At 38.6% G+C, this 16,012-nt stretch overlaps 1 protein-coding gene across 3 annotated transcripts in view; it reads right to left on the bottom strand.

The window, feature by feature from the left end:
• Positions 1–11,401, bottom strand: part of LOC136343400 (5-hydroxytryptamine receptor-like) — a 172,724-nt gene extending 161,323 nt beyond the window's left edge. For all 3 annotated transcript variants that reach the window (XM_066290102.1, XM_066290104.1, XM_066290100.1), the window contains exon 1: positions 11,214–11,401. The gene's annotated coding sequence lies outside the window, so the exon portion shown is untranslated. The remainder of the gene's footprint in view (positions 1–11,213) is intronic.
• Between the last annotated feature and the right edge of the window lie 4,611 nt (positions 11,402–16,012).

Consider the following 16,012-nt stretch of genomic DNA (forward strand, 5'->3'; position numbering starts at 1 on the left):
TCGCAGCACAAACTAACACCTGTATTATTGCTTAATCTCATTTAACCTTGCATGCATATGTCAATTAAGTAAATCGTGCTTAAATTACTGTTAGTCGAGTCCTGGCTACATTAGGGCGAAGTGCATACTAAACACGCCATACCTGCTTTCCATGTTGCACCGATAATTTCAAAATTGGCTCGCTTTATTAACATTACCTTGTAGTCAGATTTAACCACCATCCTTACATAAACCCGAAAGCGCCCCCCAACTTTTACTGCTTATGCATTTTCCCGAGTTAATCCCAATTACTGACAGTTTTTGTAACTTGATTTAAACTTCTTGAAGGGAAACGCTGGCGCCGCAGCTGAAGCCGGAAAGCTGCTGTCCCATAATTAGGGTTCCAGTCAAAGGAGACCAATTCGATAGTGTTTTCCGTGCAGGGTTAATGTTTAAATTTTGAGAACGAGGCACACTGGGGGACCCACAATTGCTTATTGTATGGATCGTTCCGAATATAAAGGAGTTTTGTGCCTGAATAAAAGTGAGCCAGTCCCATGGCTCCGACGATATAAAGGAGGTCGTATAAGTTAAAGCCATTCTACACTTCTTCCTGCTCAAAGCTCCATTGGTTGGACTTTAGATTGAATGTAATATGGCCTCATTGCAATTCCGATTCCCTATTTATTTTAATATACTTTAAGTAGCGATAGTCCCAGGATGAGGATTTTGTTCCTAGTACCTATTGTTCGGTTGTTAAAGTCGTCTCGCAGATATCCAGGTGCGAAATTGCATTATTTCATAAGAAAATTATCCAAGAAAAAAGAACAGCGCTGAGCGGAACTGAGCGGAAAATAGCTCTGGCTGGATATGATCGAGAGGCGCTCTCTGGAAATGAAATTCCGAAGCTGAGATATAAGAAAATAATTCTCCAGCAAACTTCGACGAAGTCTCATATAAATTTCATACCTGATGACGGAGCCGTTTCAATTTCAGCTTAACTTTCTGTAAAAGTGTGTGAAGAACGCGTCATATTTACGTAGATTACTTTATAATGAATGTGTGTGCATAAACAGGAAGCTTACAGGATACTAAAGATCGGTAAATAAAATGTGGGGTCGAGGTAATGAGAATGTGCACATTTGAGGTATGAAAAGTTGTTCTTTTTGCAGATTTTTAAATTTTAACAAATATTGAAAAAACCAAATAATGAGACTGCTCTGCGGGAAATGGCGCCAGCGAACGAGTTTTCTCTGCAATCGTATTTGAGCAAATACGTACAGCAGTGGACATAATTAGGTTATTTTTTAGCCATTGTGTAGACGGAAATGCCTTAATCCAAAATGTGTTTTTTATACGACTCTTAATGTTTTTAAAGCGGGTAAATACGATCATAACAACCCTTATAAAAGAACTTAACAAAATTCGTTCCTTAGGGTTAGGCAAAAATATAGCAACTTCGGAAATTTTGCTTTTTCAGTTTTCTCAGTGAAAACCATCATTTGTTATAGCAAAAATAATATAAATAGACTGATTTCGCTCTTTTCACTGTTGGCCACTACGAAACTATTCCCTCAAAACTAAGGAAATTCAGAGTTCAGCGGCACGAAAATGAATGAAAACTATTTGATATTTGATACTACTTGAGTTTGAGTTTGCATACAGCGATTATGTCGAGAATCCTTGATAAATTCCGAAAAACAGGACTAGTAACTGCCCCAAGAAATTCAGGACGTTTAAGAGAAACTTCGATAGATGTGCAACCCAAACATATGAAAAAGACCCATTTCCGTCGTCGACACAAATAAAGTTGAATTTAGACCAAATGAGACTCGAGAATATGACTTCGAGGACAAGAAAAAGATTGCTAGAAAAGGAACAATGTGGCAAGAGACGTGCGAAAAAATCTTCACTATCTAAGAAAAATACAAAGGCCCCACTGAACTTTGCGCACAACCACCTCAATTGGACAGTAGATCTCGTAGTTTTTAGTGATAAGTCTAAGTCCAATTTAATTAAAACCAATGGACCGTCTTATGTTAAACATCCGGCAGATACAAAATTGAACCAGAAATTTATTTGCACTGATTGCGAAGCATAGTGGTGGGTCGAGCACGGTTTGAGCACGCCTCTTCAGCTTTGGAACGAGTCCACGTCGTGGAATCCCCCTCGGTTTACGCACAAACGCATTGGGCGATCATCTTGTAGCGCGTCTTGAAAAAATCACACCTATAAGAAATGTTTTCAAACGCGATAACGACCCTAAACATAGACCAAATTTTGTCACAGAACCGGCGAGGGAGCGAAACGTTGTACCTTTGCCGCCTCGGCGTCCAGATTTGAACCCTATTGATAACTTGTGAGATTACACTGGCAACCAAACACGACGCGAAAACTACACTAATTTAAATGACTTGCATGCAGCACTTCAGGCGGCACGACAAAATGTTAACGTAACGGGAAATATTAGCTTGGAAGTTAGATTTTAGCTCTTACTTATGTCAATTTAGGAAAGTCGTTATGTGGTTGTCCAACGCTAGAGGGACATAATTTTTTTAATTTATTTTCATTAAGATTGTTATTGTGACATTTTTATGCATCATAAACGCTGACAGTTTAATGTAAAACATATTTTCGATTAAGGGAATTAGGCCTAGTAAGTTTGACATTTTTAAAAGTTGCTCTAATTACGGCCACTAATGCATGTGCGAGGTATTAGATAAAAAGGGAAAACGGGCACGATTACGGCTTTCCTCATAGACTAAAACTCCGTCCCCGGATCCCTTCAATATTCCTACCTCCCACGAGTCCCTAATCATATTTTCTTTTCCTGCTCCTTTTTTCCACACTCCCAAAACTTTTGCTTTGATTTGACCTTTCCGAATCGCTTTCCAAACAGACAGGATGTAATGCGAATTCTTGTCTACCCAATCCCAGACGAGATTTAAACTTTTTTTTTTTCAAATTCTCCTAAAATTTATATAGGAAATTCGACGATTTGACGCAGGAATTATTACCTACTCCCTTTTTTCCAGTTCAGTTTTCGAATTCAATTTGTGCAGGCTTCTTGTTTTACAAGCTGTTTAAGCCATGTGGGATACGATAATAATTCTCAATTATGCCCTGTACGATTTGCTGTGTTGTACATGCAACGTCTGTGGTATCGGAAAGTTTTGATATAATAATCCAAGCGTATCAGCCTCAAAGTTGTGTAATTCTCGGGGAAAGTTATGCAGGAAATATGGCAATATAATATCACTCGGTAATTTATTACGGCATCATCCTTTTCGCGACCCGTCTCCAATTTCCATTGTCGACGAAGAAAAACCGTCTCTTGAAAGTTGCGAATGCTATTAATCAAGATATCGTGAGGCTTTTGTGTCTAAAATGGGACTGGGCTAAATGGGCCATCCAGCGAACAACTTTTGTATATTAAAGAGACATTTATATCAAATTTATTTTATGTTAAGGCGGCTACGGGCTAGAGAAGGATCGACCTCCTCTTCCGAAATTTGCGGGATTTTTTCACGTCCCGAAATTCACCGGAACGAATTCTACCTTCGGAGGAGTGAGCGAGAGATCTCGGCCTCAACAAATTAACGATGAAAATTCAACAGATATGTTGCTTAATCGAGCTAAGGGGAGCGTATCGGGTTATTGGAAGAACAGCCATCCATTAAGTAATGTTCGTTGGAAAAACTATCCAGGCGAAATTATTCGATAACAAAGATAAATGATTATCATTACTGCGGTGTCCTGCAGTTCCAAAATTTCCATTAGGTTGCCCACAAAAATTAATAGATAGTTCCACCCTAACCCCGACTGTTCATTAATAATATCACTTTTGACATTGCCGAAAAATATAACGATTTATCTTTAAGATGAGACTGTAAGCTTTTATCATTTTTTTGTTGAATTACAATAATTTCCATGTTCTGATTTGATCCCAGAAGAAGGAACTTTTCCATCGAAGTTTTTGATACAGTTCCGTTCCGAAATTCCGGGGGGAATTTTAATGCAACGGGTGGCACGTTAATAATAATTACCGGCTGCATGTCGAAAATTACCAGTGGATAGATCGATGTGGAAAAGCGTCCACGAAAAATTGCTGGAAATAATTTCCAATTCTCTAACTCCGCCCCCAGGGTGCGACTTCCTGTCTAATAATAAAAAGTACAATTAAAACTGTAACTCAACAAACAAGTCTGCACTGAACCGTTCTTCATCAGTTTTTGGGCACTTCATTTTTTTTTTTTTAATATAGATCAACGCCGTTATAATTCGCGACACGCTGCACAGATGGCGCCATCTTTCTAGTAAGCCGTACGTATAACGACGATCTCGTTGAATAGCCACGGTGGCCAGTCAAGAAGTCGATTTTTTAAATTTTCCCACATTTTTGTCCTTGTTCGGGGGAAATAAATGTGGGGCTTGCGCTAAGTTTCTTCTAAGCTTAGATTACAGTCTAGTTCAAAATGTATGGCAGCACAGAACGCCAATAAACACGATTTTATGTTAATAGAGTGGGCCACCACCATTTGCAAATACCAGTGACAGTTTTCATTGTAAAAAGGTGATCTCTGTAATTTACGGTCGCATCACTCTGGTCCCTCAAAAAACACAATAGATCATAAAATTTCAACAATGATAGAGCGGGTAAAATTCAGTACGAAAGGCACAGTTTGAAGAAGGACAAAGTTCGGAATTTAATAAAACACTTTTTATGTGATATTTATTTAAGCACAAATATTGAAAATAATAAAACAATAGAAACGTTTCCGTGCCATATAAACATTAAAAATAAATTCAAGTATCGCGCACAAAAAGACAAAGATGCACATAAGGTCTCTATTCTCTAAGATAACGGCAATATTTTTTGGGACGACTATGGTTTATTGGGGTTTTATGACTCTTGACCCTTAGTCGTGCTGCCAAACATTTTGAAAGAGAATATAATTAATATTAATCCTTTCGTTTTAATGCAAATTTCCACCGCATTGAATATTTTCCAGTGGACTGGCTTGATTTCAGATATTATTCCATAATCATACAGTTCAACAAATAAGTAATTTATTTGAAATATCCTGGGAAAGTGCCGTCCCGGATCGTTATCTCACAACAGTACCGTCCCGTCCTATTCAAATATCGCATTCTTAAGCATTTAATCTCCGTAACGCACCCTTCTAATCATCCAATGTTTAACTGCATCCCCTAATATGTTTGCGATATTCCTGCATGTCCGTTTATTTATTCTGGTCTTGTTGCGTAATTATTTAATCCCATAATAATCCCATGGTTTGCCTCCTCGTGGTCCCATCTAATCCATTGAACCCTGGATTTTCTGCACTATCTAAAGTGGGCTGTAACGGTCCCTTTGACGCTTAATACCAAGGGTAGGGAGGGCTAGAGATTTACAGGAATCGCAGGGCTAATCCAAGTGCTTTATGCCGCCTCAACCTATACCGTGGAAAGGGCTAATTTTTCGGCTTAATCCTGAGCGCTGTCATCGCGAGAGGGCTCCTCGTGAACCTTACAACTCAGAATATTATCAGGTATTACCGCCTAACGTCACTGATCTAAATCGCGTCGACAGTCTGCCGATGTCAAAAGGTAGCCTGAGGTATCCGCCTTTAAATGCGATGTCGTTCGTCAACATTCGTCATAGAGCTTGAAAGCTGTTAACATTTCCAGCTTTATCGCGTATTCGAACAATAAAAGCTATTCCACACTGTAGCGATACTCACGCTCCACTCTATCAAAGCTCAAAATTTAATACATGGAATAGTAATCAGGGGGTTCATACTGAAATGAGCGTCACGTTCAGGTCACGTGCATCCAAATCGAACCGCACTCATTTAAGTGCGAGCGTCGCTTAATCCATAATCAATTTGTTTTTGCTTTTCTGTGCTTAGTGCTACAGATTTGCGCTCCCAATGTTGTAGTGTAATGACGAAGATGCCAGTCATCCTGATGCAAATGTAGAGAGCGTTTCAGAACAAGTCTGCCGAGTGACCACTGTAGGCCCCTTGTAACCGAAATGAGAAATTAAGTTCGCAAGAACGAGACTCAGCTTTTGCTTCCTGTCTGAAATACAGGTTGATAGAAAAATCGCATTTTTTTTAGATTTTTCCTAATGAGTCCGTTCCGGTATTAAATATTTTAATGAAAATTGGAGAGCGCAAACTATGTGTAGAATCGCATCTGTTCAAAGGAAAACGACATTTCCAATATCACCAGTGGCATCCCTTTGACGCGACACTAAACGTTTCGAATGAAAAATATGATACGTCACTGGGACAAGAAGAAAATTATCTGAGTGCTTCGTATATACATATACGAAGAAATGTCTTTTCAATATTTTTTGTAGAGTTGACCGCGTTCATGGGAAAAAATTATTTGCTAACTAATATTAAAAACACAAAAATAAAATAGATACATTATATTACGTATAAAAGAACAATTAAATGTGTTGAAAATGTCCTGTATCTACAAGGATGCACGATTCTGTTCTTTCCTCCATATTACCGCGCACTCTATGAAAAGTTCTTGTTGTGTTTTTTATTGCATCGCAAATTGTTGTGTTTTATTTTTTTCCATGAAAACGGTTAATGCTACAAAAAAATATTCACGAAACCTTTTTTCACCGAAATATGAATCATCCATAAAATTATTCTCACCTTTTTTACTAGCGACGTATCGTGTTTATCGTTTAAAATGTTCAGGGTCACAGCGATGGAGACGCCACGGATGAAATTAAAAACGTTATTTTCCCCGGAAAAGATATGTCTCTATACATATTTCACGCTCTCCTATATCTATAAAAACGTTTAATGCCAGAAAGGTCTTATAGGGAAAATAAAAAAATATATTTTTTATCACCCAGTATTTGAGGCAAGGCGCGAAAGCGGACCCACGTCCATTTGAACTTTATTTCTTATTTCGGTCGCAGACACCTACAGTTAACAGACTTGATCTGAGATACCCTGTATACAGACCGCAAACCAAGAACCAATCCTCACAATGAAATCTCTTGTTTCTCACGTGTGAGCGCTCACAGAGGTTATTGTCAGTCCGCATAAACAGATTATTTTGAGCTTTCCAGAAGGTCTCTCGTAACTTCACCTATCCAGACTGTATTTTGTTAGATTACTATACCAATTACGAATCCGGAATTTGGGACATTAATGCCCGTACGCACCGTTAGTCATTAAGTCGGCTTAAATTTTAAGTCGTCTCAAACTTATGTTTTCGCCAACAGGATTGCAAGGGATAGGCGGACTTAAAGTTAAACCCGTAAAATTCGAAGTTTAAGCCGAGAATATATTAAATTAACACCGTGTTTATTTGCCATTTTTAAGGTCTACATTTCGTTAACTATGTACTGAATTGGAGCACTTTGGTCTTACACAATATGCTCTATCCATTCGAGAAAAAAATTGCAGCATTGGAGCAATGGAGCATTGGAGAAAAAATAGATGATGACAGGGAGATTTTTTTTTAATTGAACTTTCTTCCTAAATCAGGAATGACGGGGATTAGTGTGAAATTTCATCCAGGAACTGGTCAAACTCAACGAACGTCCGAAGAAGTACTTGCTGGCGCATCTTTTACTCTCACTCATTAACATAAAACTAACTTCCTTCGATAATTTGTCCCCTTCACGCTGCTCGGACACATGTCACGTGTAGTTTTTTGCTCGTGATTATGAAATGTTGTATTTGCGACCACCCTGTCGCAACAAAAAAACGAATTATATATCAAAAACTAACTATGCCACAATTGTTTCAAAAACACTCGATTCCCGTGACGCATCCTGCATTATTGAAGGCAATGCAGCTTCTACTGGCGCTCGCCCAAATTTAGGTTTAAAATCCTTTTCTCTCTGGTCGAATAAACACTGGCACCTTTTTTAAATAAGCACGTTATATGCAGAAATATGTTATCCAGGTAAAGCCCTAAATGCTGAATATTCAATAACCAAATACAGCTTGTGACGCCAACTTTTTCGTTTATACAACTATGACCTACACGTTTAATAGCGGCTTACAAGCAGACTCGTTAAATGCATAAAACATCATTCCAAAACAGCACTTTCGGCCTTTACCTTTCCTAATTTAACTTTAACGACAAGGTCAGTCATATAAAAGGTTGCTGAAATATTCACTCCTCGCTAGAAGGCGCTGAAAGAGTACCTAAGCTCATAAATAGAGTCGATTGAATGAGATTTTTCGTATGGTGCAACTTAAAAAGTGCTTATACGCAGGTACTCCTCAAATTAAATCATCCGTGTGGAGAGGAAATGGAAGGACAAAGAAGGGTCTAATCCAATATATAGCAGATAATTTAATGGAAGAAGTGGGTGATTTGAAATCTGGCACATTCGGTCGAGGGTCCGGACAAATAACCGAAAAGTCACAAAGGTGTCAGCACAACAGCTGCCTGCGAAATCCCCTGTTATGTCCAGTGATTACAGGTTCTTTTCCTTTTTTTTTTTTAAACGAGACGTCAGATTATAGGCCCCAATAGCCCCGACAGTTAAGCTGACGCAGTCGCTCGATCATTGTTGGGGGCACCGCAAGAGTTTTGATGAAAGTTTTAATATAAAAATACAGAGATAATAAGGGGAATGTGGAGAACGATGATTTCACGCTATAGCACAGCATCAATTTTCGATGCAAATTTCTATGTGAGGTTTTATCCGAGGAGATAATACGCTTCGAAGGTGTTTCTTACGCGGCAGAACGTAGTAAAATTCAGTACTTTCCAGGTACGAGGTGGCGAGATTGGTGGACAGCAAACGCGGAGAGAAAAATTAATACCGATGTTATGGGCGGAGGGATAGATTGGGCGACCGTTCATGTGGGGGGTAGGGCGGCGATTATTAAAAATTTCGCCCAGGGCGCTAGATTTTTTAAAGCCGGCCCTGGTCTCAAATTTTGAAGGTGGGCTCGTTTCGTCTTCGACAAGTGTATACAGAAATAGGGAGTATTTTTGAATTTTCCTAATAAGTATTCAGCGTAGGACTTGAGGTGTATCGTGACACTTTATGGTCTCGAAACTCTTTTAGGTTTTAGCAAGGAACTCGCACGTTCCCAAAAGTCCCTATGAGCTTTCTACAATTCCAAAGATAACTGGAAAAAGCTTAATAAATTTGCTCGCATCTTAACTCTCGATGCGTTCAAACCTCCCCAGACATTGGCAAATAATTCGCTTATACTCGAAAGTCCTTCGAATTATCTCTACAATCCCAAAGATACCTCGGAGGCTTTAAGTTTCCGTGGGAATTATAGAACTTGTAGTCGGATTGATACGAGATTTGAACCATTCATTCATCGCCGACATTACGTTTAATCAACGCTTGATCTTCCTCAGGGCTACAACGATACGAATCGAGCAGAAGCTTCGTAGCACACGATTCCAATATCGGCAAACCAGGGACAAACCTCAAAAGGCAAAACACATCCCCTGTTAGACAATTAATTACGTCTATCTGTCTATGTATCTACGTCTATCGGAAATGTGATAAAAATACATGGCTTTAATAAATGTCCAATGCCAGAAAATTACTACATGCGTCATTTGTGGCCATCAACTTGTCGAAGGTTTGTGTAGTCACGGAAACTAATGCCATGAAATTTAGAGATTTGATATAGCGACTACATTCTGCAAACAAACCGATTCTCACGGAGATTTTCTTTCGAAGTATCACATATTATGTCGGTTACGTTACATGAATATGGGTTCAACTTCTAGGTGTTTGTCATGTTTTCCCTTTATTTCTAAGACTTAACCAAAGTGACAAAAAAGCGATCCACCAAAAAGGTCAAGATGTTCGTTACAGCTCGATCTCAGAAAGAAATAATTGTTCTTAGGCAAATGTTCATTCAGAAACGTTTTCAAATCGATGACCTGAAACCGTACAGGAACTGTTTAAATGTGATTCTAATTGTTTACATTTTCCAAAAAAAAAATGCTGAGGTAATGATGTAAACATCTGGCCAACATTGAAATTTCATAAATGACATTATCCCCCAATGAACTAGCTTTTACGAGAAGTTATGGGGAACGATTCCGGTGGGGCGATTTTGGAGCTAAGATTGCAAGTAAAATGGCACGAACAGAGGAAGATACTAATTAAAATATTAGAAATGTATTTTTTTATATTTTCAAAATTATATTCATAGGGCATCTCTCATGTGTGAATTTTTAATACTTTTTTAAATGTTTAATTGTAATTTGTACTGTTAATAAAAATGTTGGGTAAATGTTAAAACTAATGGACATCGGACGTATAAACTATGATTTCCGAAAAACCGATTATAAATTTTGGTAAAATACATGTTGAATAGGAAACCAAAAAGGCATCACCACATTCCATTCACAACATTTAGAACACCGGCGTTTTATTAAAAAAAAAAAGCAGCTAAAAAGTGCCTAAAATTGAAATAAAAGTAAATAATATATGTTCTGTAATATCCATAAATCGATCTTCTAAAGCATTAATGAAAACTCGTAATTATGACCCTTTTTTATCTCTATTTACACATATTATTGATTTCCGAGCCCTCCTCGGTTTTACCCCAATATTTACACTTTTGCGTATGAACTTCACGCTTTCAATACATAATTAATTATGTATGCTCTAAGGATATGGAAAAGCCAGTGGCGTGCCTATTTTGTTGTTAATATAAAACTGACACATTTTGAAACAGTTAACAATATACAAAAATTAGGCCGCGCTTTTTTGTATAGTTTTTCTTGATTCGGAATTCTTCCTCGGTGCGCTTTTAACTAATAAACTATGTCTTTGAGCTTTAATAGAGTATGCGAGGTGCCTAATTTATTGGAGCATACACGTAGGCTTGGATTCGTTGGATTACAGTTCTTTAGCTCACAGATGCTTTTGTTTCGCAGAAAAATATATTTGAACGTTCGAAAGTTCCGGTGTTCAGAAAAATCTCAATCCCCCACCCTGACAGAGTGTGACCTCCTTAAGTGGAAAACAGAAATGGCATAACGAATCTACGACAGCAGCAAGCGTAAAAAGTATTTAAAAGGAAATATTAATAAAAATTTTAAGTGTCAAGTGAAAGCGCGAAAATCAGGTTCATTTCTGTTGAGAGACCTTCTCTCGGGTTTTCGGGCATTTGACTTCACATTCGGAGATAAAATTTTATTGTCACTTTGCGACCTGCATGTCGCATCTGCGAGCTTACGAATATCAACAAACTTACCCCAAAATCCATCAACCAACCCTTTCGAACAAAATCTTTAAAGCTGCCATTTCGACCTGTCCCAAATGAAAATTCAAACTATCATTCCTTCTCCTAACAAAAGGTCCGTGAAAAGTTCGCAAAAAGTTAACGCGCGTCCATGTGAAGCGCGTTTCAGCGTTTTCAGGCACGTTCAAAGAGCGCATACGAAATGCTGAAAACAACTGAAAACTAGCAGTCACATAGAGTCAGAGGCGCGACAGCGAGAGATAAGAAAGAGACGCCGACGCAGGCGCCCTCTATTGATGGCCCTGCCCAGCATCCCCATTGAGAAGACGTAGTGTGTGCATGCTCTTAGGGCTAATTGAGTTTTGCCACTTTGCGATATCTCTGTATGGGCTTTATGATTTATCTGGTTCTCAGAAAAGTTGCTATTTAAGCGCAAAGGCCTAATTATTGTAGAATCAACATTGGTAGGATTGCGTGATCCAATTTCGTTCCAGAATTGCTGCCAATGAAGTTCGAAGCTGAAAGGACCTATCTGGGAGTCGGAGAACTGCAGAGCAGCACGTGGCCACTGGGCAAGATCGAATAAACACACATAGGGAAATAGAGGGGATGGGACCTGCGAAAAGAGGATGATGGAAAAAGGGAAAGAGGAAGGTGCCTGAAGAGAGAAGAACTTCTACCAAAAGAAACGAGAAGATTCGTGGTAGATAAAGCATAAGTAGATTTAGCGCTGTTGCAGTATTGGGATGGGGAGGGAGAGCGAGAGAAATATGGAAAAAAATACTGAAAGAAGAAAACTCAAAATAACGAAACAGGGACGGAAAGATAGAGATAAGGGGACGAATGGACACTTACAGATGGAAGGAGAGCGATTTAGCGGCATCGAGAAATTGCAATGACATGAGACCGAGTAAATACTACAATAGTTAGAGAAAATTTCCCTTCAGATGACGCATGAACGGGAACAGAGGGAGAAACAAACAACGAAAATACACCATTTAATTCATGCAACTCCATTACAAAGGACTTGACAATTTATTTTTAAAAGACTTACTGTAGCAATAAGTATTAATCCCCATACAGACTTTCAGCCTTCTAACTTAGAAATAATCCTATCTCCGATGTCCTTAACTAAGTCAGAAGACACTAATCGTAAAGGAAAAGTTATTTTCCGCCCTGTTGGATAATCCTAAAACGTCCGTAAATGTCGTTAAGGACAGACGCGAGGATGGGCCAACTTTGCTATAACTTCGCTATAAGGACGTTACAAATCATTCTACCAGCTGGACATTTAAAACACTTCGAATTTATGTATTATCCATAAGCTATCAACAGCAGATACGGAGGGTTTAAGGCTAAATTGCATGTCAGAACTTTAATAGAACGTTATAAATTCTTGACGAAGATTACGTTTTATAATGAAGAAAACTTTGAATGATTTTTCTTTAAACCAGGAAGCATATAATCCCTAAAAATTCCTGCTCTCAGCTCAATCATAATAACAAGGGATTTAATTGTCCAGCGATCGTGTTCCGCCATTTTCCCGATTATGACTTTACCTACATACAAGCAAAATAACAGTTCATTTCCCAATTTGCTCTAATCTTCCCGATTAATCTGACCCTTGAAACGAAAATGAACGATAAAGGGAAAGTTTAGAAGTTCGTTAATGTCGCAGTGGTAATAGGTCGTTATCAGCGTACCCCAACTTCAGGAGTATGTTACTCATTACTTTTTGTCATTTGAATTTTAAATTGCTTATGAAGTACTTCGTCTCAAGAACATATTTACATTCGAAGTTATGTATTTAAATAAGATACGTATCTTGGGGGCAAATTGGGGAGAAGTTTGAGTGATGAATCTCTACGTCCAAGGCCAAGGGTAAACAAGTTGTTTCCATCTTGAAGGGTTTTGTAATCCCACATAATAATTTGGAAATTTATGTAAATATTTAACCAGACTGCTCGTGTTCGTTTGGTAACGATGTCTGTGATTAAGCTCTCATCAGGATCAAACATAATTCCTGGAAAGCCGAAACAATATATATTAATATGGAAAGTAGTCATATCTCAGAGGATTGTGAAATCTAGTCCACGGGCGTGGTACAACGCGTTTAAAGAATTGATTTCTATGTGGATTTGGTCAGGCCGAATATCCGTAGATTCGACTCATGGAGTAATTTTTATTGCCGGTATCGAATTTTTACAGCCTACAAGTTTACTGCAAATTGTCGTTTGATATTCTATGATATCCACGGGTGGGTTTTAATAACATTTTACTATCAACAACGCACAATCATGGACATGCAGTGGCATTCCTTCGAATTGTTTCACCTCGCAGTAGCGCCGTTATACGCTCAAGGTGATATTACTCATGATTGATCCGTTCTTCTTTTGCTATGACGGTCGTTATTAACTCACAAAGTAATGTAAAAATTGTGTTTTTCAAAAGCGTAAAGATTTGTGGAGATTCACACGAGGGAAATCTTCAAAAGGCCCCCGACCTAGTGCTCTGACGGCCGGGTAAGGTGGGAATGCCCACGGCGACTCTAATGTCCTTCGACTTCGGAATTATCTCTGAGGGACACATCGTCAGGCGCGGAAGGGCCTACGAGTAGCTCTCATTTACACTACTCGACTTCTGCTAGTTGATTCCTGCACGCTCCTTACCTGTTGCGCTTTCACAATACTTGCTGTCTCCAAATCATTCCCGCTTCACTGTACAGTTAGTCACAAAAGTACGCATACAAAGAGAAAAATTAAGTTCTAACATTATAAAAGAAAAAATAATTCAATATTTCGTTGGTATTCCTTTAACTTCAATAACAAACGTCAGGCCTTTTGGCATTGAAAAGAGAAGACTTTCCGTACAACTAGTGGATATCGAGTCCCAAGCTGATTGCAGGGCTCGTTTTAGACTCTCTTTGCTCTTAATTGCGCTTCTAATAGTAGGAACTCTCATTTTTCTGTCGAACTTTTCCCATAAATGTTCGATTTAGTTTAGATCAGGAGTTTCCGAGGGATGACCTAAAATATGGGGTACATTACACAACAGCCACATCTTCACAGTTCGCGCCGTATGTTCTGGATCATTGTCCCGTTGGAAGATCCAGCGATTGTTCAATTATAAAACTTGAACATATTGTAATAAATCATCGCGCAAAATGCCTCAGTACACTTTGTGGTCCATTATGTCATTTAAAGACAGTCATTTTTCCGCGCAAGCTGTTTCCATTACACCCCAAGCCATGATACCTCCACCTCCGTGTTTTACTGTCGCTTGCAATTTCTTTCTTCCAATTCTGTATTTACTCCTTTCCAAACATTCTCTTTTCCATCTAATTCAAAAATGTTAAATTTGCATTCATTCGTAAATAGCGCTTTTTTCTAAAATTCCTCATCCTCATTTGAGATTTTTGTGCAGATTCCATGCATGTTTGGCGATTTTATGGAGAAATGAATGGTTTATGGCTTGGAGTTTTGCCATTATATCCATGAAAATGCAAAATTCTTCTAATGTTTTCAGGGTCAACTTTTTATTTCAGCGTCTAACACAACTTGAATGGCCATTGCTGGTGCATTTGTTTTAGGATTGTCCTTCACTTTATTAATAAAGCTTTTTATTTCGCGCAGATTTAATATTTTTTTATTTTAAACTGCCTCCTCGTCCATTTTTCTGTACAATTGATCGAAGATTTGAATGACATTTTCCAGAAATCTGTGCAATTTCACTGTAATTTTTTTTTCGTTCCTTGCGCAAATTTATTATCAAACGTTTTAAATCAGATTAATGTTCTTTACTTTGGTGTCTCTTTTCAACAACCGCTCTATGCATTTAAATCAATTGAAATCATCAAAATGAACATTGTGGTAAAGAAGTGATAAAGAAAATTCCTAATATACTTTTTTTGTATTTTTTTTGCCAAAACGTATTTTAAACCAAGAGATACGAATACTTTTGTGATTCTCTATACATACGTATTTTAGTCCTTCGTCTGAACGAGAGGACCTTCATGATAGCTTTGTGCCTCCGTATGCCCGACTTCTCTGCTTTCAAGTTGCATGGCAACGCCACTCTTCTTGTTTCCAATCATTTCGTCCATGTCCTTCTGCTCTCGTATTGTGTCATTACCAATTGTCATTTATACGTCCGACAGGAAGTTTTACTTTTTCCTTCGGTAATGAAACTTATTCCTATATGGTTTCTCTCTTTCCTAAGTTGCTTCTCGTTGCGCTGTGGAGTCCGTACGTGCACGGCCGTCCTTAGGTGTTTGGTCTTTGCGTCTTAACAAGAGCTGGTTTCCGATGGTGCAATAGGTGGTTTCTTTGGCAAGCCCGCGACCAGGCACTCCCCAGTTTTACTGGGATAGATGGCAGGCAGAAGCATGGAACATCCATCCTTCTGCCTTCCGCGTGCGTTATCCCTCTCTCACCACTCTCTGAGGTTAGTAACTCGGACTCGAAGGAGGAGGCGTCCAAGGGTCACCACGTGGACGCACGGATACGTTTGTGACCATCAGGCTCTTGTCTTTCGTTTAATGAGAAACTGAATGCCTCAAAACTGTGGAGTCAATGGCACGTGATGTCAACAATTTCTTAAGTCGTATCATTGGAAACAAGTAATTCTTGTAAATTACATTGTACCTAGGGTGTTATGTACATGAAACGATTGCGAACTCGTGTATAAAATTGTTATATAAGCGCCATCAATTATAAGTTTAGGCAAGTCTGGAGGAAGAAAGATAAAATGCGAGTTGCTGATGAAATCAAATTAATTAAAATCGCTTCGTTCCTAACTATCCCTATCCATTG

This window comes from Euwallacea fornicatus, chromosome 14 (assembly GCF_040115645.1).
Source record: "Euwallacea fornicatus isolate EFF26 chromosome 14, ASM4011564v1, whole genome shotgun sequence".
NCBI classification, from domain to species: domain Eukaryota; kingdom Metazoa; phylum Arthropoda; class Insecta; order Coleoptera; family Curculionidae; genus Euwallacea; species Euwallacea fornicatus.